This window comes from Adiantum capillus-veneris, chromosome 10, assembly GCF_014529385.1.
Source record: "Adiantum capillus-veneris isolate H3 chromosome 10, ASM1452938v2, whole genome shotgun sequence".
In the NCBI taxonomy this organism is placed as follows: Eukaryota; Viridiplantae; Streptophyta; class Polypodiopsida; order Polypodiales; family Pteridaceae; genus Adiantum; species Adiantum capillus-veneris.
Window position 1 is genome coordinate 27834939 of NC_140940.1, and position 27489 is coordinate 27862427.

General features: G+C 41.9%; 1 pseudogene across 1 annotated transcript in view; it reads right to left on the minus strand.

Annotated features, from left to right (window-relative positions):
* The window catches only part of LOC147448603 (uncharacterized), a 315839-nt pseudogene that overhangs the window by 44122 nt on the left and 244228 nt on the right, over positions 1 to 27489 (minus strand). The window contains exon 2 of the transcript XR_015189392.1: positions 16998 to 17291. The product of XR_015189392.1 is annotated as an uncharacterized LOC147448603 (transcript). The remainder of the gene's footprint in view (positions 1 to 16997; positions 17292 to 27489) is intronic.

Below are 27489 nucleotides of genomic sequence, written 5' to 3' on the forward strand. Positions count from 1 at the left end.
CTCTTGTCACTCCCTTGCCTGGACAACCTCCTGGTGGCCTGTCTACTGCCGTATCCGGACCCGCCACCTCTGGTGCCGCTCCCCAAGCAGCACTTGCTTCACTATATAACAGGTTGCCGCCCCTGTTGGGCCCCCAACTGGTCCCCCCAAAACCATCCAGTCCACCACCCCTCGCGTCCAACTCTCCCTGCTCATCCTTCCTTCATGCCGCAGATGGCGCCCTCCTTGGTTGTGCTTGCTCCACGAGCTGGCCCCCCTCCTGGATAACGGGCTCTTCTCCTCCAGATCCTTTTTGGCGCTCTCCTAGCAACGCATGGCAGCTTTTTCTCTCACCTCTCTGTCGATCCCTTTCTTCCAATGCTCACGCCCTCCTTTTGTTGTCCGTGGCGGCCCCTGAGCTCCCCATCAACTGCAACCCTCAGTTTTTTCCTTTGCAGGCGCTCCCTAGTTGCACTTCTCATGCCACCCTCTCTCTATGGATGGCGCCCTCACCTGCCCATTCATGCAGCCCCCCAAAACCTCCCCCAGGTCACGTCCTTGAGTCTCCCTCTCTTCCTGGCACGCCACCCCTTCTATTCCTGGCCACCATGCTTTCCATATAGGTGGCGTCAGCTTCCTGCATACAGTAGAGTAGTCGTCCTCCTTTTTTTTTAAAGCTCAAAGCTATTTCTAGCTTACCTTTAAAAAAACTCTTGCTTGCCGACCTGTCCCGCGCTCAGAATCAACCCTGACTTCCGAGGTCAAGAAAAATTATCATTTGCTCCTCATCGTCCCCGCTTCAAGCTATGCTCAGCACGAAGCCTTATAAACATAATATTTCTTGCATGGATGACCTTATGACCGCAACTAGATATAACGCTTTCCGCTCAATGTGTCCCAAACAAAAACCATCCCACCGGGAATGGCATGACTATCATGACCGTTGACAAATTGGAGCCACCATTTTGTACACACTACGGCACAATCTGATAGAGGTATCCGTAAAACTCTATTACCTTTGAGCATCTCCAACAATATGGTGGAAAGCCATCCTCACTCTGCTAGAAGCCACATTTGGCATACACATCCTGGTCGCATTTGTTCCAATCTGCATCTAGCACATGGCCAAGCACTCTAACACCTTACTGCATACTGCCATACACCTGCTGTTATCACTTTCCTGGGTCGACATTTTCTTGGTGTACCATCATTGCCCAACCCCTCATTGAGCATTCATGCTCAACCATAGTATTATTTAGGTATTAGAAAACTGCATAAGAAGCGAGAACATGATAGCCTAAAAAGAAGCTATATGTAGATAGATAGAGAGGGAGATCTTATCAACTGCATGAACCCCCCAGATCAAATGGAAGCCTCGAGCTTCCCCAAGCGTAGTGTAGGCCCCACCTGGCAAATACATGGCATCAAGCAGAGCCATCTGTCTGTGGGTGGAGAGAGCAACAAAAAGCATAACACCTAGTTAGAGAGGAAATCCATATGCCGAGCAAAAAAAACCGAGCATGGCATTTTTCCGAGCGAAAGTTGTGAAAATGTAGCACAAAATGATAACTTGAATAAGTTACACAAGCTAACAAAATGAAGAAAGTATAAAAGGAAACCCTAGTGTATTAGAAATTGCAAGCAAACTGTCAATACATAGAGGACTAAAAAGTTCAGCTTAGGAAGCCAATGATACGCTAAAAATGCTTACTTAAGCTAACAAAAGGAATCTAGTATAAAAGGTAGCCGTAATGTAATGGCAATTGCATGCAATTCAACAAAACTATCAATCCATAAAGGATTGAAGATCTCACCTCGTGAAGCTGGCACTATGCCAAAACTCTAGCCCCACCTAGTCCTTGGAACAACTCTACTTTTGCTAGTGTAGCGTGATTCTCATAGACGATGAGCTATAGAGTCCAACTCAAGGACACGAAAGAGGACAAGGGTAGGAGCCTCGAGCCACTTACACCCTACGAGGTTCATTGTCTTGGCTCTCCACGCTCGTGAGCATGATTGAGCTCTCATGACACTTCCTATGTCATGTTGGACACAAAAGTTAACAGCCACACCCTTCATCCCCAAGGTCCTCGACCCTTGCTTGAAACCGTTCCACGTCGACACGAGACCGTTTCAAGCAAGGGATGAAGCCTTTGGAAGTGCAGGAGAGATGAAATGAGTTTTATTTTTAATGATTTAACCTACAAAATATCGGTTTTTGATGGCGCTATAGATTGAATGTCCTCCACTTTGACTTTTGCCACGTCCCTCTCCTTTCATCCTCCTTTGTATATCTCTTAGTATGTCATGAGATCCCTACAAAGCTAGTGGTTGTCGCTTTGCATGCCTACCAAAGGCCCTTGGCGCCATCTCTACATTTTTGCCTATGAAGTCCCACTGGTTAACCCTCTGCATGCCTACACAAGGCTCTTGATGTCAACTATGTTGTTCTTATAAGTTGTCATGGTAAGAAACCTCGGAAAGCAATCCCAACCACAGAATCTTCCATTTTTTTTAAAGGTGAGCCATAGGTGTTCTAGAGTCAATATCAACTGTACACTCCATGAAATGGTTCCGCGTCGGAGAAAGCAATCCCAACCAGAGAATCTTCAAATTTCTTTTAAGGTGATCCATAAGTGTTCTAAAATTAATATCAATGGGACACTCCATGAAATGGTCCCGCGCCGATGCGGGACCATTTCATGGAGTGTCCCATGCTTATAGAGCATGAAGAGAATCACGCTTACGTTCTTCTGATTTCGAGGCATGTGACAAGAGAAATGGAGAAATGAAGGAGCCTTTGGAGGACTGCGACGTTAAGGTGATAATAGCAGCTCGTGCAACAATGATATGAGAAGTTGAAGTTTGTCGTCATGCCGCAAGCTCCACCCTTCTCTCACAGGTCCCCTTCTTTGCAGCGCGCTTGAGGTAGCCATGCCAACACTCCAACTACAGGAATATTTACGTCGCTTGCTTGAAGCTCTTGATAAACCCATGAATCTCTACCGTCAAGTCAGTTTCTACCGCATCATAAATCATGTAATCCGCAGACCACCCTCTTCACGGATCAGTGTCTTCACGGATCAGTGTGTGGAGTTGTGCATGGATTGTGACGTGTAGCAGCCCCTTGGTTTGAGAAGGAGGAGAGGATCATACGAGTCGTTGTTTCTAGCATGGGCTTGCAACTCTATAGTGCAACACATTACGGGGCTCAACAACGATCAACAACGATTGAGCAGGAGGAGGAGGAGCAGCAGGCGGAGGAGCAGGAGCAGCTGCAGTAAAATGATTTTAATATCGTAGGAAACTATCCCAAGAGACCTTAAATATCTAGCCGAAAAGGAGTTGAGCACTAGCCCTCGGTTGTGTGTGTGTGTGTGTGTGTGTGTGTGTGTGTGTGTGTGTGTGTGTGTGTGTGTGTGTGTGTGTGTGTGTGTGTGTGTGTGTGTGTGTGTGTGTGTGTGTGTGTGTGTGTGTGTGTGTGTGTGTGAGTGAGAGAGAGAGAGAGAGAGAGAGAGAGAGAGATGAGAAATGAATGAAATGCTATATTAAATGTTTTCAAATGGCAAATTGATACAATCTTGGTGGATCTAATTGAACATTTGGATACAAAAATAAAAATAAAAATGAAGGTGAAAGACTAAAATCATTATCATCATCAATGCCCGAGGATGCCCGGCATCGAACATTGTTCGATAAAGTATTGCATCAGTCATTGAAGACCATTGTTAATGTCCACCTCCGTAATTATTGTATTGGGCATCTCCCATGTCATTCTAGAATAATCCTAATCCTCTAATGGAGCCTCCGTCGATGTCCGGGTCGCCCTCATAGACATGGGCGTTTAGCTTGCCCGAGCTCAATGGCTCTGCCAAGTAATATACCTTTGGTATGGGTGGCCTATGAAGTCTGCTGTGAAGCATGCTCATCTGGCTGCCAAGTCTATGCTCTAAAGAAGTGAGTGATCTCCCTCTGTGAATGTCTCCCATTGCCTAATCATTTGTTGCGCACGCGTGCGCGCGCGCACACACACACACACACAGATGAAATGAAATGAAATATTAACTTCTACAAAAGGCCAATCCATTACAAATTGGTGAGTTTGATACCATGTCTCGGTACAAGAAAGAGATACTAAAATGAATCTAGAAGTGTTACTTGCTGGAACTATGTGGGGGTATATGTGACCATTGATATAATGGGTGCCCAATATAAGAGGGTGATGTAATGTGTGTGTTTGTGTGTGCTCGGTGCTTGGTAAGACTCCTAGTTAGATAGCATGAACAATACTTTCAAAAGAGAGAGAAATTAAGCTATTGACAACAGTTGAGGACCGGATTTGCATGGAGCTGGTCCCCCCTCCAAAAGGCTTTGTATTATGGTTTCTCCCATCAAGAGAGACATTGTACAATACAATTCTTTGTGTTCCTTCAAGACTAGCTAGTACAATGAAGATGAAAGCTTCATGCACGAAGCAAAACACTTAGCAAACACAACATCAATTATCCCCGGTCTCAGACCCAAGACCTCACACACCTTCAAAGATGGTGAGAGCTAGCAGGGTATGAGAGTAGATTGAGAGGAAGGAGGAGTATCTTACGAGAAAGATGTACATCTCCTCACATAATCACTCATATTAGCATAGCTTAGCTTAGTAATTCATTAGGAAAAATATGGACTCTCTATGGACCTTGTAAGAATCCCTAATTTTAAGGAAGTATGTTGTGATTAAGGGAGACAAAGGAAATGATGGGGGCTATTTTGGTAGGTCATTTTCTAGCCTTCAAGCCTAGAAAAGGTGGGGTAAGTAGTGACTAGGAGGCTACCTTCTCTCTCAAGCTTTTCAACATCTCCTAGAGAAAAGGGGGTGTCATAAAGAGGGAGAGGGACCCTTGTACAAAAAGAGAACCCCACCTTTCATTTAAAAGAAAAAACTCGGCCAAAAATAAACCCTAAAAATTTAAAATTTATTGAAATTTTCAAAAGTAGTCATTTCCCCCCAAAAAGTGACCCCAAACCTATTCTAATATCAAAACATCATTTTTTGCCTCCAAAATCCCTTTCTCTCCATGTCTCCTCTTTGTCTCTCTCACTCCCCTTCCTCAAAGTAGCCATGCCCACCATAGCCAAGACCTGCTGCATCTCCCTCTTCATCTAAATGCTAAATCCTCCTTCTCACTCTTACAAAATTCTGCATCTCCCTCTCCATCTACCTGCTAAACCCTCCCTCTCATTCTCACACACTCCTAGATATGCCACTTCATCTACCTGCTAAACCCTTCCTCTCACTGTCACATTCCTCTCTCCTCTCTTCTTTCTATCCCTGTACCCTCTTCCATTGTTCACTGTCCTCCCTCAAAAATACCAAGTCTACCGTAAGCCAAGATCTACAGTAACTACCTCTTCATCTACCCCAACTTCTTGCAAGCTATGGAACAGAATATTTAATTTTCATGTAAGGTGGAGTCACATCACAAACTTTCTAGCTGGAAGGACACAGAAGGGTGCCCCTGCACCACAGGTGGAAACTCCATAGCCATGAGACAAAGATGGATCCCAAGCATAGGAAGGTCAAGTATGTCAAGCAATGGCAATGTTACTTTACACAAGGGCACTGGTTTCAAACCTGAGTGTATTTGAGGCAACATTTGAAGAATTTAGATCTGTACTCTATACATACCGAACATGTATCCATAGTGCCCAAAGCTATCAACATAGCTTTTACTTTGTAATCTCATAAAATTATGTTTGAGGTGGTCTGCAATGGACATGGTTTTGTAACAACAAGCGCTATGGCTTTAATATATGAAATCTTTGATCTTGCAAATTATTTTCCATGTAGAAATTTCTTTGAAGATTTGATTCTTATTGAGGGGTTTGATGCTTATACAAGTGTGTCACATGAATACGGTAAATTCTTGGTGAATACTAGGGGTTCATACTAATATAGAAAGTATTGAGCCAATGTTGAGAATTATGGTAGTGGGGAGGATTACCCATCGCTCATAAGCCTGCATCAAGACGGGCCATGTAATTGCATCATGGTAGCATTTCTGAGGCTGCAAAACTATATCAACCAATGCTTCAAAGGTAGGGGCTAGTTGGTTAGTTTAGGAGAGGATGCAAGGGTGCCTATTCATGCATTGGATGGAAAAGAGGCATGGAATGGGTTTAGAAAACCTTTATTATCTCTCTCTCTCTCTCTCTCTCTCTCTCTCTCTCTCTCTCTCTCTCTCTCTCTCTCCCCCCCCCCCCCAAATATCTCTTTGCTTTCAGCTAGCTAGCCATGTATGATCAATTATTTATGCATGCATAAACTTATAGAGTAGTGTTTTGTACTAATAGAATATTGGCTCCTTTATGGGTAGCTGCTTTAAGAATCAATTATCTCTCTCTCTGTATCTCTCCTTTTTGTGCATGTTATGGCCATTTGCTTCAGCTCTTTTTCACTAGTAGGCCTTTGTGAGACTAAATAGTGTCTTGTACAACCAAGCAAAGCACCACCTTTTTCTTTAGAGACCAAAACTAGAGCATACACACTATGGGGCACTATCCTGAAAATCAAATGGGGGCTTGCAACGCGCCATGGTATGAGATAACTATTATTGCATGGTTGAGTGAAGTTTGAACATCCTGTAGGACCATGTCAACCATGCCAAAGCAAGCTGGCACAAATAGAAGGCAAGGCAAGGATGCATAGGCCTTGGGAGGCCCAAAGAAAGCCTGCCACAAGGGAGCGCATTTGGGCCTTCCATAGGTCTCTGGAAGGCCCAAATGCGCTCCCTTGTGGCAGGCTTTTTTTGGGCCTCCCAAGGCCTATGCACCCCCTGCCTTGCCTCCTACTCTTTGTGCTTGGTTAGTTTTGGGCATGGTGGCCTTGGGCCTACAACATAACCATGAACATCCATCCAAAGAAGCATTTTACAAAACTATAGCTCATATGATATATCTAGAAAAAGAAAACTCATCCTCTACTACAAATGGCTATAGATGGCTCACCATGTGCATGATGCATTCTCTACTCATTCTCTGCTACTACAGATGGCTCAAAGTATGCATGATGCATACTCAATTAGCAAGCAATCCAAGGAATAACTTGTCTTGGGTTTGATCCATGTATCATGTCATTTATCCATCATAAGAGTGTATCCTCAATAAAGGGGCAATGCCCTTGAGTTCCAACAGGGTCTCTCTCTCTCTCTCTCTCTCTCTCTCTCTCTCTCTCTCTCTCTCTCTCTCTCTCTCTCTCTCTCTCTCTCTCTCTCTCTCTCCCTAGTTATCTATCTATTTATCTATCTTTGTGTTTTTTATCTACATGTGTATCTATCTATCTATTTATGTATCTATCTATCGAATTATCTATCCATCTATCTATCTATTAATGTATTTATCTATATCTATATGTCTGTCTGTCTGTTTATCCTCCATCTATCTATGTATGATATATATATATATATATATATATCCCCTATCTTTGTCTTGTTTGTTAGCTCTCTTTTCTTTATTTTGATTTCATAGTCTGTGTTCCTTTCAAAGAGCACAAGCTTATGGTTGAACTTACACAAATTCATATCAAATACAACATAATAGCATGCCATTGCATTATTGATGGCAAAGGTAGAACGAAGAGGGGATTCACATGTGTGCTTGAAAACATGAGGGAATATGATTGCTCTATCTTTCTTGGATTATGTTTGAGTGTATTCTTTCAAAAATTGAAGCCTGCCAAATATATTGACATAAACTCTGAGTGCTCATGAACTAAATGTTTGTTCAATGCCAAAGGAGGTTCATGTCTATGCCTGCAACACAAGGAAAGATGATTGCTCTATCTTGCTTAGATTAGTCTTGAGTATGGGATTCTTCTAAGAATTTAAAGCTTGCCACCATTTTGAGATAAACTCTAAGTGCTCATACAACACAAAATGAATCAAACCTGACCTTTGAGGTTAGATGGCTTACTAGATCTACATGCAGGCACATTGCAAAGGTGTACATGCTACCAAAAAATCAATTTACTTGATCAATTCACTTATGAGCACCAAAAATTTTGCAGGAAGCACAATACCCATACAAGATTAGATGAAACAAAAATTGATCACAAGCACAACATCATATAGTTGAAGATTAACTAGAGTGGACAAAAATGTAATGAAACAAGAGTGCTTTCTGTTCAAGTAGTTTCATTACAAAGTTTGTAGCTTGGCTACAATAATAGCTTGGGATGTTATGTACTAGATCAAATAAATTGAATGGAATATAGACCGAGGCAATTCCTATTCTCTTAGCAAGGCTTGTCTCATCATTGATAACTCCATGGATCTCCATATCCACAAGTATACACACCAAACAAAGACTGTTTAGAATGATCTTCTGATTGGAGAAGTCGCACTTTCCACTTGACACCAAACCAAGTTGAGACCAAGCATCCACTGCAATAACATCTTGTAATACAACAAATATGGTGTTAGCTACTATAGTTTAAATTAGTATACATTGTTGAGTTATATAGATGAGTTCTTATCTATAGCATGCACAACCATAAAGGTACCCGAGTCGTAAGATGCATAAGATGCATGGAGAGAGCCTGAACGAGTACGACTAGACATCAAGTACATCATGTAATAGGCTGATCTAAAACATTTTCAGAAACCCCCATAGGCTGTACATTTGCCTCATTGGAACTTACATTCGTATTTCCACCACTGAAAAGAGGCAACAAAGTGTCATAAATGTCCTATGAGCTTACATTACTGTCCCTAGTACATGACAGCAAGGGTTGAACAGAATCTTCCACAAACACTACATCCCGAGAAACCAGAATACGTTTTGTTTGTAGATGATACAACCTGTAACCTTTGCTTTCAGCACTATAACCAACAAAAATACATTTGAGAGCCTTATCATCCAATTTTTTGCGTTGCACTTGTGGCACCAAAGCATATGCCAAACAGCCAAAAACACGCGTGTGCTCAATAGAATGCTTTCTATCATGCCATGCTTCATATGGAGTAATAGACTGCAAAGATTTCGTAGGACACCTATTAAGTACATAAGTGGCACACATAATGGCCTCAAGCCAAAAAGAATGCGGCAAAGCTTGACTTTTGACCATACATCGTGCCATTTCCATCAGTGACCTGTTTCTCCTCTCAGCAACACCATTTTGGTGAGGTGTATAAGGCACTGTACATTGGTGTTTTATCCCACGACTAGCCAGAAAAGCATTAAATTCATGAGACATATACTCCCCCCCTCGATCAGAACGGAGGGTGCCCATAGTACATTTCGAGACATTTTCAGGCATAGCCAAAAATTGTTTGAAGCACATAAAAACTTCGGACTTCGCTTTAAGCAGAAATACCCATGCATGCCTGGAGTAATCATCAATGAAAGTCACGAAGTACAGGTAATTGCCCAAGGACGGAGTTTGCATGGGCCCACAAACATCACTATGCACAAGCTGCAACCTGCATGTGGCCCGAACTGAACCATCCTTTGGAAACTTAGAACGCTGCATCTTACCCAAAATACAACCTTCACAAACATGTTTGACAGGTGCTTCAAGAGGTGGCAAAGAAGCAACCATATCATATTTCTGCAAACGCAACAAACTGGCAAAATTCAGATGACCAAAATGTGCATGCCAAAGTTTTGCATCTGAAATAGCCCTTGAATCTACAACAGCATTTGCAAAATTTTGTCCACATTTGTCATACAAAGTGAGCTTATACAACCCACGGCACAAAAGCCCAGATGCAACAATTTCATCACCAAAACTGAGATCATAAATTGTACATCTGTCATCCACAAATTTGACTACAAGTCCAAGTCTAGCAAGTGCGGATACAGACAAGAGATTCTTCTTGATCCCAGGTACATAAAGTGCATCAACAAGTGTGAAGGAACTGCCATTAGCAGCAGTGCACACAATCTTTCCAACTCCCTGAACTGGATAAGAGGCGTTGTTGGCACAAGTGACTGAATTCCCATGAGGGACAGACTCAAGAGAGGTAAACAATTCACGATGTGAGGTAATGTGCTTTGTAGCACCACTGTCAAAATACCACACATGTGAATCTGCAGCAACTGACAAGCATGCATCATGGACAGCAGGATTGTAAGTGCACTCTGCACTAAAAGCCCATTCTTCATCAACATCAGCATTACAGTCTCCTTTCACAAAAGACTCAACAATGGCTGCATTTGCAGTGGAACCAGCATTTGCAGTGGAACCGCCCTCTTTCTTCTTAGCCTCTTTGGCCTTCAACTTAGGACACGACTTGATCAAGTGATCATTGGCTTTACAATAATGGTAACACATCTTCTTTTTGCCCTTATCACCAGAATTTCCAAACGAAGTACTGCCAGCAGAAGCATTAGGAACAAAATTTTTGCCACTCGAAGTAGAACCATAAGAAGTGGTTGCATTACTGTTACCACCCTTTCTTTGAGAAGCAATAAAAGCCTGTTCAACTGCACGCTGCCTAGTCCTATTTTTTCTGGAAAGTGAGTCTTGCAACAGCAATGTGCATAATGCATCAAACTTGACAACTTCAGGATTTCCTTGGGTCATAAGTCTCCAAGTACTAGCAAAAGTCTAGTAGGAATCTGGTAAGGCATCAAGAATAGTCTGCACAAGGGAACTGTCTGAAATGACTTCACCTGCAGAAATAAGCTGCTCATTGTTATCCTTGACACTAGCAAGGAAAGTGTCCATATCATCTTCCTCATGCATAATCTTCGACTCCAGCTCTTTACGCAGCAAAGCAATTTTAGCCTCATTGCGGCTTGCATAAAGACCTACTAAAATATCCCAAGCCTATTTTGCAGATTTTGCTGAACAGATGTGAGGAACAATGGTGCACTTCACAGACAACGCAATCAATGCATGAGCCTGCGCATCCTTAACATCCCAACTAGCTTGTTCTGCCGTAGGCAAAACAACTCTAATAGATGCAATCCTTGCAGCAAGACCTGCAACATCCTCAACATCGCCTACATCATCAGAACCAGGACGTACAGCAATGCCCTGCACAATGTTCCAGACACCCTTTGACACAAGAACATGTTGCATCATATAAGCCCACATAGGGTAGTTTTCCCCATCCAACCTGTCCTCAGCAGCAAACATCTTGAACACATCTGTGTTGTTGTTGTCAGCCATGGTAAATGTTGCACTTGATGTGAAAACTGCCCGAAAATAGGAGAAATGGAGCGGGAACAACCTGTGCTATATAGCACAAACCGTAGAAGACGATAAGGCATCTGTAATGCAGAAAACGGCACTGACAAAAATTCTGCACAAAATGATGAAATAGCCTGTGCAGTACTGCATGTAGTGGAAACGGAAGCTGAAATGAGCCCAAATCAAAATTTTGTCGACTTGCGAACGCTCGCCAAAGCTCACTGAAATCGGAGAAAGTGAGCAGGCGTGTGTTGGAGCAGCTCGCGACTAAGCCCGGGAGGACGTGACCTGCTCTGATACCAATTGTTGGAATTAGGGTTGCAGAGAAACACACACAGCTTGGAGAAGATGAAGGAAGCTCAAGGCACACAATAGAGAGTGTGTTACTTAGTGTGCAATGGAAAGATAGATAGCCCTAGAGTGATGGGCGTATATACAATGCACGGGGGAAAAAACCTCCTAAAGAGGAAAAAAATGCCCCGTCGGTCCGAGTGTGTTCACACACATCACTACCACATGTATATGGTAACAAAGGCATGTAGAACTGTTTTCATATATGCCTAAAGCTTGCTCAACAAGGTCGAGCCTTCGACTTTCATAGCCTATGGCGTGCCCTTCTTGGAGCAAAACAGCTCCAAGGCAATCACCACAAGCATCACATTGGACCTCAAATGGTTTTGAGAGATCCGGTAGTGTAAGCACAGGTTGAGAGATAAGATTTTCGAAAGCATTGCTCTCCTTAGCAGACCATGTGTACCTAACGCTTTTCTTTCTTAGGTCATGTAATGGTCCCGCAATTTGTGAGAACTTTTCTATGAAGCGCCTATAGTATGCACACATACCTATAAATCTTCTTTGTTCATGAAGATTCTTTGGTTTAGGCCATCCTTTTATTACCTCTAACTTTGATGGATCCATTTGGATGCCATCTTGAGAGATAATGTGACCTAAATACTGAATCTCTTGCAAGAAAAATTCACTTTTCTTTCGATTTTAACATAAAGTTTATTCTCTCTTAAAACTTGAAATATTACCTGGAGATGTTGCTTGTGTTCGTCTACTGAATTAGAGTAGATGATAATATCATCAAAGAAGACTCCAGTGAAGGTTCGATGAGGCCTGAACAGCTTCTCCATCAAGCGGTTGAATGTGGATGGTGCATTGGTCAAGCCAAAAGGCATGACAATGTATTCGTAAAGACCAAATGTGGTGCGAAATGCGGTCTTTACAATATCTTGATCAACTATCCTTATTTGGTGATAGCCACTTTTTAGGTCAATCCTACTGAAGTAGGTCGATCCTTGTAGCTTATCAAATAGGTCTTCTACCCGTGGAACGGGAAACCTATTCTTGCTAGTGATCCTATTTAGTGCTCTATAGTCAACACACATACGATATGTGTCGTCTTTCTTTTGCACTAATAGCACAGGTGAGCAAAATGGAGATGAGCTAGGCCTAACCATGCCCTTCTCAACTAACTCATGCAATTGCCGCATAACCTCCTCTTGTTGAGCTTGAGAAACTCTATAAGGAGGTTTGTTAGGCGGTGAACTTCCTGGAAGAAGTTCAATTGCATGGTCATCATTACCTCGTTTAGGAGGTAGCTCACAAGGGGTGTCGTCAATAAAAACATCTTGAAACCCCTTGAGAAAATTGGATAACTCTAATTCCTTTTGGTTGCTTTTATTTTCTTTTGCTAAAGCATTACGTTCATTTTGAGAATCTTTAACAAAAATCATGTACACGGAAATAGAGCTCTTTATTGACTTGTTGAAAGCTGGTGTATGTACAATGGGGATAGTGTTACCTATTTCCTTAGCATCTATATACATGTCTTTTTCCCTGAACTTAAAGGAGATTCTCCTTTCAGGGAATTTAACATTGGCAGCCAGGCGATCAAACCATGGTGCCCCTAGGATTACATTGTACCTCATGCTTGAGAGGAGAGATAAAGAAGTCCTCTTTGTCCACATAGCTTTGGACGTGAAGCCTCAATTTCCCGATTAAGGGAGTGACTGAAGCTTCTTGCCCCTTGAAAGCACTATCTGCGGTAGGACATCTCCCATCTCGTAGGCTTGTATGCCTAGCTTGGTGTCCAACTCTATAGATATAAAATTGTGAGTAGAACCAGGGTCAAAGAGAATAAAAGCATCATGCTCTCTTACCTTTCCCCAAGCATGGCATAGAGGAGATCCTTTGTGGTGAGTTTGGTGAGTCTCCTCCTCTTGGATTTCAACCAAGGTAGCTCTAGGAGGATCTTGGCGGTTGTTCTTTTGGGGACAAGCGCGGTACGCATGCCCTTGTTCGCCGCACTTGAAACACCGGTTATCCTTGTGATAACGCTCAAGCTCTTCAGGAGAGAGTTTGTTTTTACCTTTGTCCTTTCTCTTTAGCTTTGTTGGAGTTGCCCTTAGGAGACTTTTGGACATTGTCCTTCCCCTTAGGCTCGTTGGAACCCTTGTTTTCCATGGGCTTATTATTTCTTTTAGCCCCCGTTTGGAAATTGATTTGAGAGGCCACCATAGTATGGTGTATTACCGCCGATATGGTACGTGGCCTTTGGGAGTTGACATACTCCGCCATTTCTTCGGTTAAGCCCGCACAAAATTGTTGATTTTTCTCTCCAAAATCCAACTTTTTGAAGATTGTGGCTTTGAGTTGTAGGTCCCAAAACTTGTCTACATATTTGTGGATGGATTCATAGGGAGAGAGCTTTAAGCTTCGCCATTCGGTGAGTACTTTGTCTTTGGCATCGGTGGCCAAAAATTGCTTCATAATGGAAGCTCTTAGAGCTTTCCATGTTCGCGGAGCTTCACCGTTGGCTCGTAGGCTAGACCACCATTGCCTGGCGGACTTCTAAAAGTGCATAGCTACATGGCGTAGCTTAGAGGACTCCGTAAACCCCTCATCTCCAAACGCCGCATCAAACTGTTGGATAAAGGCCAAGACTTTGTCTGTAGCACCAAAGGTTCCATCATAGGTAAGGAAAGAGATGCTCTTCCCTCCCTCTTTGAACTTCTTCAGCTTGGATGACCTCTTCCATGCGGCATAGGATTTCCTATGGCCTTTTCTTTTTGATGGTTCAAAGATTGCACCATCACTTTCTTCAAAAGGTGAAGAATTTGAAGAAGGTGGAGAAGAGGGTGACCTTTTTCTCGCCTTTTTCTTGTCTTGATCTTCGTCATCTTCACAATCACTTTCATAAGAGGAAGAGGATTAGGAAGATGGAGAAGAGGGTGTCCTCTTTCTCGCCTTTTTCTTCTCTTGCTTTTTATCATCCCTCTTTGAATTATGGTGTGGAGAAGAGTGCGATGGTCTTCTCCGCTTTGGTGGTGATGGAGAGCGTTTAGCCCGCCGTCTTCGTGGAGCCATCTCCATCGAGGTGGCGGGAGACTCACTTCTTTCTCGTTCCTTTGGTGGAGGCTCTTGAGTTCTCCTTTGGGAAGGAAATGTATCATCAAGAAGTAAATTCTTAAACCCTTTGTATGGATTCTCTTCTTCTTCCCGAATAGGAGAGAGACCTCTTTTGGAAGTCTCACCAGGAGGCTTCCTAGGTGTTCTCTCGTCATGGTGGTGAGCTTGGAGAATCCCGTGAGCACGGAGCTGCAGTTGCACTTCACTTTGGAGAGATGGATTGCCCATGGCTTGTTGAAGCCTAGAAACAAAATAGTTAACAAGCATCGGAGCATCATTAGTAGCTTGCTCATTAGCAAAATCAAAGTTATCAACATTAATTTCACTCTCTTTACTATTGTCAACCATTCTAACAACTTTTAGGTGTAAACTTTTTAGGTGTACTTTGGCACTTCAAGCCCTAGTTGCTTCCCCTCTTTACCCCTTTAGAAAAAGCACTCAAGCTACTGTACCCGTGGCTCGAATACCATTAATTGCAAGGAATAGAAGAGAGGGTCGTTCAACACCAAAACAGCACTGGCTCTCGTCAAGCTTCTAATAGCTCAATAGTGGTTAATCCATAGGCAAGCCTCGTAGGACTCCACTATTAAGACCATAGCTCTCGACGGTGATGCCCCGTTAACTGCACGAAGGCAGGCGCACTGCAAGGCTGAAAAATCCCTATTCTACTTACTCACAAGCAATTAATAATACCAACCATTTATAGCTAGCTTGAGGACCTCCCTTCTTGAGCAAGAAAAGAGAAACCTTGTGCTCTGATACCAATGTAACATTTAATGGCCTAAAAACTTGTGTGTAGCGGAAATTAGCATGAACATAGTGGGCATTTCATTAGAATAGATTCCTAATGAGAATTACAAGAGTGCTTGGGTGGAGAGAGAAACAAAAAGCATAACACCTAGTTAGATAGCATGAACAATACTTTCAAAAGAGAGAGAAATTAAGCTATTGACAACATTTGAGGACCGGATTTGCATGGAGCCGGTCCCCCCTCCAAAAGGCTTTGTATTATGGTTTCTCCCATCAAGAGAGACATTGTACAATACAATTCTTTGTGTTCCTTCAAGACTAGCTAGTGCAATGAAGATGAAAGCTTCATGCACTAAGCAAAACACTTAGCAAACACAACATCAATTATCCCCGGTCTCAGACCCAAGACCTCACACACCTTCAAAGATGGTGAGAGCTAGCAGGGTATGAGAGTAGATTGAGAGGAAGAAGGAGTATCTTACGAGAAATATGTACATCTCCTCACATAATCACTCATATTAGCTTAGTAATTAGCATGGTAGAGGAGATGAGCATGCATTGAAGCTTGGCTCTTGGTTGGATTTGCATCACAAAGCCAAGAGTTGTTGGTGTAGGCCTCCCTTCTCACAAGCTTGGAGTAGGTGATAAGCTTTCCATTTAAGCTTGAGGAGGAGAGAGAGTCTTCTTTACTTCACACATGAGATTGTGTGAGTGTGTGTGTGATAATAAAAATCAGCCCCCTCTCTCTCTTGGGCGACCCCTCTTGCTAATTGCTCTTGCTATCCTCTCATTGGACCTCCCTAGGGCTAGCCAATGACAATTAAGCAGCATAAGTGATAGCCTTCTGACATGTGTCCCCCTTTCCCCTTTTGTGAGAGCTTTAGGTAATTTAATAATTTTAACTAAACTCTCATTGGACCCCTTTGCCTCCTGGCCAATAGGAATCAAGCAAGCCGTTGGGCTGCTGAATGCTCATTGGACCCCTTAGGAGACTGTCCAATAGTCTTCTAGAGGACTTAATTCTCATTGGTTCTTTTATTAAGTGTTTTTAATTAATTAAACTAGATTTACTCTAGCCTAATTCTCATTGGTCCACCTCCAAGGCCATCCAATAGGAATTGGGTACACCTTGTGGGCATCTGGCCTAGGGAGCTGACACGTGTCCCTCATTCCCTTTGTGTAAAGAGAGCTTGTGTGTGTGTGTGTGTGTGTGTGTGTGTGTGTGTGTGTGTGTGTGTGTGTGTGTGTGTGTGTGTGTGTGTGTGTGTGTGTGTGTGTGTGTGGCTTTCTCTCTCATCCCCTACATGCAAGGCTCACCCCCTCCTAAGTCGGGATTGTAAAGACTTTTTTGTACACATACAAAGCATCCAATTCCCCTATGGTTGACCTTTGGACACAACCTTTGAATTTTGGAACCTTAGCATTTTGGAAGTCTTAATGGGCTGAACCTTAGGGTCTTTTTAGCCCATTGTTGCACATGGCTCTTTTGCAGATGGCCCCCCCCCTTTGGATCCCTATTTCCTCCTTTGGATCCCTACTGTGGCCGATCTGCTAGCTTAACCAATATTCTAGCTTTTTCTCCCCTGGCACTTCCCCATATTAAATGATCAGTTTAACATGAGAAAATCATTTAGGAGAATTAGATATTGATTATTATGACACTCACCATGCAAGTCTTTATCTGCCATAGCCTTTGATACTTCATCTTCAACCACTTCATGCGAGAGCAAATCGGATTGCTCGATTAACTTTGTCTGCTCTTTAAGGACTTCTTCTATGACCATATCATCTGCTAAGAAAAAGGGAAAGCCATGATCTATTACCTCATCTTCTAGTAGGTCGACATCACCAACACCTTCTGGAATGCACTGCCGCTCTTCAACACGATCAGTAGGGCAAGGTTGCCCAACCCCCTGGCTAGCTTCCTGCTGCATAGCTTCAACCATTGCTTTGCCAACATACAACATTGTTTACCGCCCCCCCCCCCCCCCCCCCCCCCCCCAGGCTCATCACACTAGTAAACTCTCTTTATAATACTTAAGCTAAAGGTCAATAGGGACTAAGCCCACTAGAAATCCCTAGTACATTGCACACAATGATGTCTAAATCGGATTAAGAACCTCAGTTGCATTCCCCATGGTATTAAGAGAAGATCTCTAACGCCTAGCTTGGTCAAACTAGCTTAGTCAGACTAGTTGCTTTTTAAACCTAGATAAGTGATTATGACAAAAAATTACATTGAATTTAATGTTTGGTACTAAGAAAATGCGTTGAATATTATGCTATCAATCACAATTAAAGCAGACAAACATAAAAGATAAGGGACGATGCTAATGAACAAGAAACACTTGTTTGTGTTGATGATCGCGCTTGGTTTGAAGAGTGAACGAGAGAAAGATTCCATGAAGGTCCAAATCCTAACCATAGCAACACGTTCCTATACACACTATGAAACACAAGAATACCTCTAGGAGGCACATCAGTGGGAACAAAGAACTTTGCTAATCACTAAACTCTAAAACAAAAACACTCCTATTGTATTAATCCTACCTACCCTCCATCACTCGAGTGATGAGGATCAAAGGTGTATAATGACATAGGTTTCTGTTTCAGTGTACCGGATGTGTCTGGGTCAATGTTTTGACTTTTATTGTGCACACTCGTTTGCTAATTGCTCTTGCTCTTTACTATTTTTTGTTTTTTGTGAGTATAAGGCTTTATATATACATTCCCTAAGATCGAAAAGCTCAAGGGTCGGGGAAAGAAGGGTAAGAGGGAAATAAATCAATAGGCTGACGTGAATGAAGACTCCACCCTTCCTTGGGTAGATCATACTTTAAAAGGATGTTATCACCTTTTGCAACCAGTTATTCCAATTGGTAATAGGTGAGAATTTTAGCCAATAGTTCTCTATTACCTTGGGTGCCTCATCGAGTTGCAAGGGTGGTAAAGTACTCTTCCATGAACAAACTTGAAGTATCGCATCAGGTAATAATTGAACAATGGAAGGTGTCAAATCTTTTGTAACTTCATGGAGGCTGTGTAGGTGGAGGTTGTGTAGAATCTTTTACCTCTATGGATGCATTACATGAGGGGCTAGAAGCTTTATTCATTTTTTCTATGGTTGAGTTGAGCAAAACAAGCCTTTCTTGCTTGGGAACCCATACTAGCTCCGGATCCGGTATATAGTGTTATGTGATTTTTCCTTTCCCACGATCTTCATCGGCTTTGTCGTCACAGGGTTTGACTCACATGGGTCAGGTGACATGTAAGAACACAATCTACATTTTGGCACCTAGATTTGATCATTTTCTTGATAATAGCCTTGGGCTTCCAATAGCCGTTTAGGAATCCAACACCACGTTTCCTTACATTTCTTGGAGCGAGTCGGATGTTTCTTACAAGGCTTCTGTTTTTAAGCATCAAACCATGGTCGTTAAAGAAGATTTAGGGACCCACTTGTATGTTTTCTTTGTTATATGAGGATGAGTCTTGTCAGAAGATATATGCATTCCTTCTAGCATATTTAAGGGTACGAGTGGTGGCATTTCATCCCCCTCAGGTGTTACCCAGGTCATCCCCTTATTTCCCCAAGTTTCTATGGTTTCCACCAGGTGGACCCAATCCACATTGTCCGACTCACTCATCCCAGGTAGTACATCCATATAAGGATAATCTTCCTCAACATCAATGTCCGCTTTACACGTGTAACAATACAGCAATGGGGCTAAGTGAACTGTGGTGTCAGATCTATGATCAATTATAAACCTGTTTCCTAGAGGATGTGCTCGACCAATTACAAGATCCACTCGAATGACGGAATCTTGGAACTGCAAGTAGAAGACCAGTCATGCACCATTTTTGCTTCCCTCATGAAAGGACGTCCTAAGATCATCTCAGATGCCATAGTGTGCTTGGAGAAATCCATAACAATGAAGGTAATTCTTATTTTATGTCCAAAGACCTTGATCTTGATGTCCAAAGACCTTGATCTTGAGATCTTCTAGCATCCCAATAGGTTTAACAATAGACCCATTGGCCATCTTTACTACTATGGTTGTGGTCTCAAGGTGAGGTCTTCCCATAGTTTCCCATCAATTTTTAGTCACAATGCTAATCCCAGCGCCACCATCAAGGATTCCATTCACAGTTTATCCCTTGGTAGTGATTGGTATGGTTTCATTGGATTCATCACTCTCAAAGTATTGTCCCAACTTGTTAACAGGTATTTCTACAACAAGGTTCTCATCTAGGTTGGGTTGTGGATCTAAGTGTTCCTCCTCTATTGGCATCTCCCCAACTCCATCCATCTGTGCAAATTGTGGTAGCCCAACCTTCAATTCTCCATTGAGGAAAGCTCGAAGAGCTAAGCTCAGGGTCTCCATATAGTTTGGACATGATGGTGGTTCTGACTTCTGAACCATGAAATCCATCAATTTGGCAATATTTAACGGCATCTTTTGGGCTTCAATTCCTTGACGTGGGGAAGATGGGATCTCCATTTCTTCGATAGGGTCAGATAGTCCCTCTGTAAACATTCTTTCCATCAAGAAGTGAGTACGTCCACTTTCCCATGACTTTAAGTCACTTTCTTCTTGGATGACACTAGGTATGGCTAAGGGTCTATGGACTTGGTGAGGTTGTTGTTGCGTAGGGAACACTGTGTTTGTAATCTGGATTTGCCTAGGTGCTGGTTCTAAATCCCTTTGGGTATCTTCTACCAAACTCCTTAATTGCTTGACTCGCTTGATCTCCTCTGTAGGGTTTGGATAAGTTCCTATCTTCTTCTTGGATTCTGGCCATTGTGGCTCATGAAGATCTTCCTTGTTGGTTTCTTTCTTAGTGGTCGTTTTGGTCTCCATGGTTTCACCTGAATCAGAATCCTCTTCAGCATCGTTCATATATACGAGGTCGTCACCAGTCCTATGTTGGTCTTTGAACTGGGGTCTGACTTCGCTGCTTTTTGCAATCTCTTCCTTCGTGTTTTCTTCTTTTTCTAAGATTGGGCAATTGATGCTGTGTCTCTTTCCTCAAGAATATAATTCTGTTTTTGGAGCATCAATCGTGTGAGTACGTTACTCATACCACAGGTGTACTTTGTGATGGCTCCTCGATAACCTCAATCAAGTTTAATGGTGTGATCTTCGGTGCATTTGGATTATTTGGACATTGGACAATCAAATGATCTATGCCACATCAATTACACATGAGTATCGGCATTGTAGACGTGCTCGCTTGAGTGGTTTGCATTAGTGTGGCGTTCTTTATAGCCTAATAGGACACTCGGCCACACGATGTGGACCTCCACACTCGTAGCATTGAAGAGGTGGTCACTTAGCAGTGTAATTGGTGTTTTGGCCTCTTGCAGCAAGAGCAGCTACTTGATAGACAGGTTTGACTTGTCCCCAATAGTCCTCCATGTAGTATTGTGGACTTTCTTCAAGCGCATCAATCCCATAGGCAATATTAGGATCTATATCTTCCTCAAAACCTTCCAAACAAGCAATAGATGACTTACAACCCACTTGATTCATAGAAGTGATTCTCGGATGCGGTGGTTGCGGTCCTAGCACTGGAGGTGGAAAGGGTGTTGTTTGAACAACATTTTGGGCCCTAGGAACCATGTGTTGTGACGTTTGTTCAAGAGGTGGGGCCGACATCAATGCAGGCACTCGAGGTATGTCTGTCCATGCTAAGGTTGGTCTATTGGCCATCTTGTGCTTAAATACTATGCAATCCTTAGCTTGATGACCATACCTCCCACAGACATTGCAATTCCCATTGAATTTCACTCTAAAAGTAGGGCATTCACTGGTATTATGCGTACCATAGCATATTGAGCACCATTGTTTCTCCCTTCTTGGATACATATGATTGTTTTGCGGAGCACGATTGTCTCTAAGACTCTCTTGAATGGCCTTGGTGAGATCTGCTAAAGTCATCTCACATATCTTTGGTCCTTAGCAATAGGCTTTAGGGTCATTGGCTGATGCCCCGATGCTTGCAAGCTAGTAGATTTAGGCTCAACATACACTTTTTCTCCTTGAATCATTAAATTATCCTGCAATTGGATCGCATTGGTGGTGGCTGCTTCCCAAGTGGTGATACCTCTAATGACTAGGCCATTGTAGATATCCTCATCTCGTAATCCCCTAATGAATCTATCAAGCAATTGATTATTATTGAAGCACTCATTTGAATTACAACGAGAATTCAAATGCTTTAAGCAACTAATAAAGTCTCTCACCGACTCTCCTTCCTCTACGATTGGGCTTTCTGAAGTTGAGAGGCTATACCCCAAAGCACTCCCTCTCGTATGTATTCTTTCAAGCACAATCTCCTAAGAGTAAGGTAAATCATTTTTTCTTCCACCCTTCGGGTTCTATACCAATCCCCAGCCTTCCCACTTAAGGTTAGGCTTAAAGCATGCAGGTCATTGTGTTCTCCTAGAGAATCACATATTTGTTCAAACACTTCGATGTGCTTTCTCACATCCCCATCTCCACTAAATTTTTGTGTGAGCTTGGCTATTCGTATTGCCTTACTTCTAGGTTCTCTATTAGGCTGTTACACATATTCTCAGCAATAGATTGACCGAAAGCTTGAGCAAATGGTTCCAAGTCACCTAAGTGAGCAGGCACCATGGCTGAAGGCGCCTACATGTGGAGTAGGTATTGGCATTGGGCTTGGTGCATAGGAAGACCTTGGGTTCCACGTTTGGTACGGTGTTGTGCCATGTGGCGGCCCAAAATTCATATGTGTGGCCCTAGGGATATCAAACGTCGAATGTGACATGTTAATGCTAACCGGTATGGTCCCATGGAAATAAGAACTTGGGTGTTGTGGTTGTAGAGCATATGTTGTTGAAACAATGGGAGGGGTAGGGACTACATGAGTACGAGGACCCATAGGTACATACACTTGATACACACTTGTAGGTACTGCTGCAGGCATTGACCTACCATGTAGTGGTGCTTTACTAACAAATGAGGTCCATGGCGTGTTTCTTGGCATGCCTATCATTGGGATAGGCATGGTAGCCGTGGTGTCATCAAGGGAAAGATGAGCTAGACTTGGAAAAGTAAAGCTACCACTTGTGGGCTCAGATTTCACTGAGACCCCCTGGCGAAACAACATATGGAGGGTCCATCGGACTTACCAAGGAAGTCTCCATTTGCAATAAGTTTGGTTGTTTAGCCTTCCCTGTATCCAAGAATCTCATGAGACCCGTTGAAGGCATGTGGATCCCCTTGTTCTGTCTCTCTAGCTCAATAACCCTATGGATGACCTCACAAACTCTTTGTTGTTGATCCTCCACACTAGTAGCACCCGTTGTGGATTGTAGGACATCTAACCAACCCATGTGATAGGTGTGACATGTGTATAGCTTGTTTAGAGTTTCCGTTCATAGTTCATACTCCCAGTTCTCATTTATTTTGCAATTCTTTGCATTGTCCATGACTACTTGAACGACATGTTAAGCACCAATTTCTTTAATTACATTAATCAAGACCTCAAAAATATATTTGTCACTTTTAATTGCACCAAAATTTTCAATTGTCTTTATGAACGTTTCTCCCCATGGACAAACCAATATTACATTGATTAGTGGTCTTCTGTGACAATTAGACCAACCATCACTCACAATTGTGTATCTTGAAAGCGAAATATTTCCAAGTACTATTTGAAAACACACTCTTTGACTTTGATGTAACATTTGTCTAAGAGATCATTTCGTATTGTGTGATACAAAGGGGCTGAAAATCCTAAGTCAAACTCACCAATTTTCTTCCATGCATCCTTCCAATGATTGATGTCTACCATGACTAGAGCACTTCCAGTGAAAAAAATCACTTTGACAAGTGCGGTTTGTGCTTCTTCTAGAGACTGCATTCGAAGGCTTTGATGCAATGATTTTTGGCATATTTTTCCAAGTCCACCTTTATTGTGATGCTTAAAAGAAACACTGCTTGACATTTCCTCTCCTTGTGCAAGCTGTTTTGTAGGGTTAGTTGGTGTTGCCACAGGATCAAGAGAGTTAATATTTAGCTCTGACTGCTCTTGACATGCATCCTTAACAGACCTATGTATCTGCTTTCTCTTTGCCACACTTTTTGGGGAGCTCTTCTCTCAAACGCTTTGCAATTGCAGGCGCCTGAGCATGTTCATATTTCTTTCAGAAGAGCTCAAACGCTTTGCAATTGCAGGCGCCTGAGCATGTTCACATTTCTTACAATTCTTTTTAATGGTACCCAAAAAATGGTCCCTAATATGTGGTGCACCGTCTGATTTTGTTGGGAAGCAAAATTTACATTGTCTCGACCGCATATGTTGTGAGCATAATCCCACTCTTTACCAAGGGCTTTTTTATTGTTTGCCTTCTTTGTACCACTTGTGCCGACATTTTGCTCCATTGCTTTCGATTTAATATTAAGGCATAAAAACTAGATGTACAATTTTAGAAACATTTTTTCTTCTTTTCAAAATATATTAGAAAAACAATCACTAAGAAAGTAATCAAATCTGCATAGTATGAGATTTGTAATGCATTCTGCTCAATCTACATATCGATCACATATATTGTGAGCAAACGTACACATTGCAAGGCACTCTCTACACGGCATTATGATTATAACTTGGCTAAGAATTTGTCAATGCAATTATAAATATGATGATTAGTTATACATCCTCTTCGATTTGCAAACAATAAGACACATCTATTTTCAAATGCTATAAAGAATAATCAACTTCTATACTGAAACAACGATAATTATTTTCAAAACACACACGAAAGCAATAAAATATATGTTTGTTCATGGCATGCACTAAAACAATCTTTCATAATACATATCCACTCTCTATATAAACCAATGCATAAAACAAAGCAATGAAATCTTCAATACAATTACACAATTGAGGACTACTTGTACCCAATCAAGGATCGTAGCCCCCTTATGCATCCATCCAATTCAATATATAAAAGCTATTTTCATCCAATTAAGGATTATAGCTCTCATATTGTGCAGTGACAATGTATATCAACTCAAATCTAAAATGGTGAAAAATGCAAGACTTCAAGAATCTTTATATACCTAGTACACTAGTAGAGGACATCCGACCCTTGACCATTGACTTGTCATTTACATATGCTCATCTTCTAAAACCAAATTTGGCCCTTTTATAGACCAATGGCTTAGTGGAAATGAGTACGACTCTTTAAATTCTCAATTGTTTTGGCTTCGTACCTTTATGTTTGGTGAAGGATTTAAATATTTTTAGAAGTGGTTACCAGATTCTTCACGCTCGACCCAAAAAAAGGACCTGTGACTATGTAACCTTGGTCAATTCACAAGGAGATGAATGTACCTGGTGCTCGGATACACTCTCCAGGGATTTTCCTAGTCAAAGTGCTAACATTAGAAGAGGTTTTACGTTATATAATTACGTCCACGGGGCTTTTTAATATTTCCGGCGGGCCCATAGGAAAAATTAAAAAGACTGACGGACCCAGAGGAAAAATATAGAAACCCGACAGGCTAATCGGCTCTATTGGTTTTTGTAGGCCATCATTAGGATTACGTTAACAATTCACGTGATCACTTCTTTTTCATGTGAAATTAATGGTGTTATTAACGTAATCACACGATCATAATCGCTCCAATGAAATCCCTGCATGTAGTGTGTGATGCTCAACCAACTATGAAAATAGTTTGAGGAGGTTTTCTTAGAGTGTGAACTACTCTTGTAATCGATGAGGCACCATGTGCCAAATGAAAAGAACAGAATTGGAACAAACTTTAGCACTTCATATGCAACTGGAGAGAGAGAAAGAGAGAGAGAGAGAGAGAGAGAGAGAGAGAGAGAGTCCACACAATAGACACCGAGTCCACGACAAAATGGTGGAGCTCCACTCCCAAATGCACTAACCCTAAAACCTTGGCGGCCCTTTTGGTAAATCTTTTATATGGATGTTTTACAAGGTGCAACCATTGAGGAGAGAAGCTTTGCATTTTCTACTTCAAGTCTGTTGCTAAAATTCTCACCCAAGGCTCAAAAAACTCTAGCATCAATTCTAAAAACTACTCTAACTTAGGTGTCCACAAGTTTCTCCATAAAATCTGACTAGCCCACCATGCCATCACCTTATTTTGGGATTCCGTACGGCTTTCCACATCATCACACTCACCTATTTCTTTTCTTTACAAGCTATTACCACATCATCACTTTGTGATATACCCCCTCATTAAAGAAAAAGTAATCACCCGCGATTACACCTTCAAAACGCAATCCAATTCTTTAGCCTTCATGCATACATGCCAATGACCATCATTACTAGACAACACATTCTCTAGCATACATTGCACCATACATTTCCACAATTTCATATTTCTATCGAGTCACTCATCTACATCAGAACTCTTGACATTCCAGCGTAGCAATATTATCTATCACATCCAGACCGCGTTGATCTTTCCAGGGCGTCTTGATGCTTTAAGACGGCATTCCTAGTCTATCTCATTTAAATTGGAACTATTGATGCACCATATTTACAAAATGATACACAATTGACACAGATGCACATATGTTGTCACCAATGTAAAGACATCTAGTTACAAGCACCTAGACCGTAGCCTACGTCGTTTAGAGGGTCCCATAAACAACTAATGATCCCCAAATCATAGCTTGCGTCATTCAAAGGTTTCCATATATGACTGAAGTCTCTCTAGACTGCAAGCTACATTGTTCAGAAATTCCAAGTACAACTAAACGCTCCTTAGACCAAACGTTGTCTGCATCGTTTTAGAGGTTATCAAACAACAATGAAATGACCATTGCAAGTAGAATCAAATGCATTCAATCAGCAAAAGAACAAGGAAAAGTAGGTTCAAACAGGATTTGATCTAGTTTAAATCATTCTCAAGCAGTATTCTCAAACTGTATTTAATTCTCAATCATTATCTCAAACAAGGGACTTTTCTCGTTGGATAAGAGTGGATCTCCATCTCCAATGCTCCCAAATGCTTGTAAATCAATCTTCCCCCATCTTGCGACCTGTTGTCTGCAAAAGAGCATCCAAAACATATTTTTAACACATGCTACAAAAACCCTAACTTGCTGCTAAAAATCTTTTCTTTTTTTTAAAATCAAAACCAATATCAGTTTGTATCAATGCGTAGGGCTTTAGAACTTTGACTTTTGTTGCATATCCAAATTCTCAGTTATTTAAGATATTTTTAGAGGCCTGTACAACATGGCAATGTCAAAATTCATGTTTTTAGAGCTTTTTAGCACAAAAAAAAAAACTCGTTTTTCATCTCCTCTTTTTGTTGTTGTTTCTTCTTCTTCTTTCAACTCCATAGCTTCCCGCTGTAGGTTCATGTACGATCGGTTTGCTCGTCAAAGCAGCAAATGACTGACGCTCGGATATCATTGTAACCGATGAGGCACCACATGCCATCTAGAAAGAAAGGAACTAGAACAAACTTTAGAACTTCAAACACAATTGGGAGAGAGAGAGAGAGAGAGAGAGAGAGAGAGAGAGAAGTAGAAGATTGTTTTAATGTAGTAGGAAACTATCCCAAGAGACCTTAAAGATCTATCCAAAGAGAGAGAGAGAGAGAGAGAGAGAGAGAGAGAGAGAGAGAGAGAGTTTATACGGTAGATAAGGAGTAGCAGAATTCCACTCCCACATGGACTGGTCTTAAAACCTTGACGCCCGTATTTCTTTTATATTGATATTTGACAAGGTACATCCGCTAAGGAGAGATACTTTGCAATTGCCTCCACAAGTCTACTAGAACTCTCCCCTAGGGCTCATATTTGAAGGCCCCAAGCTTAAACGCATTAGATACAAGAAGTTGGCGCTAGTTGTAAAAGTTACTACTAATATAGATTCCCAAAAGCTTCTCCGTAAAATCCAATTGGCCTGCATCACCTGTAAAATATGTCGTAAATTCTAGGATTCTATATGACATGCCATGTCATCATTCTCGCCAGTTTCTTTGCTTTACGGGCTATTGCCACATCATCACTTTGTGATCACTCCTATCTTTCAACGATGGCATTGTGGCCCTACAAATTTGGTCACTTCTATGGTGCCAATTGAGGGACAGCTTTGTGTCGACAACAGATTTGTCGAGATCTTCGGATGACAAGTT